At 40.1% G+C, this 3,439-nt stretch overlaps 1 pseudogene; it reads right to left on the reverse strand.

Moving 5' to 3' along the window:
- Nucleotides 1–570: 570 nt before the first annotated feature.
- LOC149228696 (25S ribosomal RNA) lies at nucleotides 571–2,087 on the reverse strand (annotated as a pseudogene).
- Nucleotides 2,088–3,439: the final 1,352 nt, after the last annotated feature.

A 3,439-nucleotide genomic window follows, 5' to 3' on the forward strand; every position in this document is an offset into this window, starting at 1 on the left:
CCAGAGTTAATGGATTCAGGTTTATGGATGCTTCAGCGTGTATATATATGTATTGTAACATTGACAGGAGCATAATGAAAAATGAATCTGGTAGTCCCAGTTTTGGGATCTAGGGGAACATATCTATGTATATCTGTCTTATGTTTTATGCTCTTGCCATTGTTTATTTTTTGTTTTTAGAATTCATATGCAGATAATTTCTATACAGGGTTAAAATATACATGTTTTACATCGTGTGTCACAAAATGGAATCCCCATGTTCCCCGGACATGGGTGATAGTTTTGGCTTTGATGCGACATGGAAACCCTAAGTTTCGTAGACTTGGGTTGGTTATCTGTCGTGCTGTGAAATGGAAACACACCCCTCGCCCGTGGAACCAACCCCAAGTTTTCCACAGACTCCAGTGATTTCTCTCAATCGTGATGTAGAAACTACAAATTTCCTGCCCCACAAGCAAAGCATTTTTGAGACGTGAAAAAAAAATTGTCATTTGAAGGATGAGGCAAAGGTGTAACAATGACATAGTTGTCTGGGGTTTTTTGAATAATTTGTGAAAAAATCGAAGCTCTGAATAGAGGCGACCAAGGGTTGAATCTTAGTGGATCGTGGAAGCAAGGCCACATTTCCACTTAAAATACTCTGTCGTGTATTTAAGTCGTTTTCAAAGGATTCTTCTCAATGAATGTTTGGAATTGAAATTCAAAGCTGACTTGATTGAGATGCTTCATGATCGTTGTTTGCAAATGAAATGGACTTCTGCGGGTGACAATGTGATGTCCCTACTGCAGGTCAAGATACGATTGAAGAGTGACATGCACCACTTCTAGCATGGATTCTGGCTTAGAGGCATTCAGTCATAATCAAATACATGGTAGCTTCACGCGACTGCCTTTTCAACCAAGCATGATGACCAATTGTGTGAATCAGGTTCCTATCGTACTAAGTTGAATTACTATTCTGATGTGGTTCATCAGTAGGGTAAAAATAACCTATCTCATGATGGTCTAAACCCAACTCACATTCCCTATTGGTGGGTGAACAATCCAACACTTGGTGAATTTTGCTTTGCAATGATAGGAAGATCCGACATTGAAGGATAAAAAAGAAATGTCGCTATGAATGTTTGGCTTCCACAGGCCAATTATCCATGTGGTGACTTTTCTGGAACCTCTAGCTTCAAATTCTGAAAATCTAAATGATCGATAGGCCACGATTTCATGGTTTGTATTTGTAGGGAAAGTAAAAATAAAATGAGATTTTACCCTTTTGTTCCACACAAGATTTTTCTTCTCGTTGAGCTCATCTTAGGAAACATGCGTTATATTTTAACAGATGTGTTGCCCTAGCCAAATTCCCCACCTGACAATGTCTTCCACTTAGATCAACCCATCGAAATGTACCTTAAGGAAAAAAATATGGGTAGTGCCTCTTCTCCGCCTAATGGAATAAGTAAAATAAATTTAAAATTAGTGGTATTTCACTTGCACTGAAAATGGCTCCCACTTATTTTACACCTCTCAAGTCGTTTCACAAAGTCAAACTAGAGTCAAGCTCAAAAGGGTCTTCTTTCCACACTGATTCTTCCAATCTCGTTCCATTGGTTGTGGTTTCACTAGATAGTAGATAGGGATAGTGGGAATCTAATTAATCCATTCATGGGCATCACTAATTAGATGATGAGGCATTTGGCTACCTTAAGAGAATCATAGTTACTCCCATCATTTATCCCTGCTTGGTTGAATTTCTTCACTTTGACATTCAGAGCACTAGGCAGAAATCAGATTGTGTCAGCATCCACAGGGATCATCGCAATGATTTGTTTTAATTGAACAGTATGATTCCCCTTGTTCATACCAGTTCTATGTTGATTGTTCACTGCCTAGGGAAAACCCCCTAGTAGGGGTCATTCTACACCCGTAGCCTAATCGACACTTGACTTCCTGCCCTCACCATGAGAGTAGCTTGGGTAGACTGCTGACAACCCATGAGTTGAGGGCACAGACCCCTAGGCCCAACCCTCGGAGCTAATTCTTTTTCCAAAGTTACAGATCTATTTTTTCGACTTCCCTAACCTACATTGTTCTATTGACCAAAGGTTGTTCACCTTGGATACCTTATGCAGTTATGAGTATGACCGGGTATGAATGGTACTCGATTATCTAGATTTTCAAGGGCCATCCAGGGCACACTGGACACTGTAAGACATGTGGTGTTTTTCTAGCTACTAGACCCTATCTCCGGGTGAACTGATTCCATGGTGGGAAAGATGTTAAAAAGAAAAGATAACTCTTCCAAGGGCCCCTGACAATGTCTTCAGATTTCCTAACGTTGACGCCTGCCACTATGTCTGTTAAGTTATGGTATGTTCTATGCTTATAACATTTTACTTCTTTTTCTTATTATATTCCACCGATTAGCAATCACATGTACATAAAGTAAAGTGCAGATAGAACATTAAACGATCGACATAAAACAAGCCAAGACAAGAGACACAAGATGTGGCGGCTAGCCAGGGACAAACCCCACAATGTGTGGGGAAACCCTTTGATCAAATCTTCTTTTATCTTCAATAATTCAGCAGAGATAAATAGTACAATAAATCTGATTCATATCAGCAGTAGCAAACCCTAGATCAGTAGCATCAGCATTAGCGGCTTCATTATCAAACTAGGGCAGACCATATCTCACAAACCGACAGTCAGATTGACTTCATTCCACCACCAAAAGTTTCGACTTCCAGAGGAGGTTCAGATGAACCTACAGTGTAGTTCAGATGAGGAGATCTTCTAGGCCACGCAATTCAATCTTTACTTCTGCAGTTGCAGCTTCAGTTTCAGCAGTTTCCGGCTTCAAACTAGGGCAGTCGATATCTTGCAAACCGTTCATCGGATTGACTTCATTCCACCACCAAAAGTTGTGGCTTTCAAAGGAGGTTCTGATGAACCTACAGCGCAGTTCAGATGAGGATATCTTCTAGGCCACGCAAGTCAATCTTTACTTCTGCAATTGCAGCTTCAAATTCAACAACTTTCGGCTTCACATGTGTGAGAGAGAGAGACCCATTTCAATGCAGTAGAGAAGAGACTCATATCTGCGCAGTAGAGAGAGAGAGATGTGATGAGATGAGTGAGTCCAAATGAGGAAAAGTCCTCTTATATTTATACACAACGTTGGTGGGTGAATAGATGCAACTGTAGGGCTTTTGAGCCTACATGAGTTGTAGGTCGGCTTGATAATAATTCCATAATCAAAATAAATTCATATCTCCATGAATACTTATCGGAATTGGATGATCCTTATCAATCCTACACCTCTCGACGAGAGGAATCTAATAAAAATATTATTAACCATGAATAAGATGACCCACATGAAGTTTTTCCCTGGTTGCCAATTTTAAGACTCCCTCTCAACCATGGAGAACTTCATCTACAATCTTTC

This window comes from Pinus tabuliformis, chromosome J (genome assembly GCF_031772625.1).
Source record: "Pinus tabuliformis cultivar Carrire ecotype Pingquan chromosome J, CPIR1, whole genome shotgun sequence".
NCBI classification, from domain to species: domain Eukaryota; kingdom Viridiplantae; phylum Streptophyta; class Pinopsida; order Pinales; family Pinaceae; genus Pinus; species Pinus tabuliformis.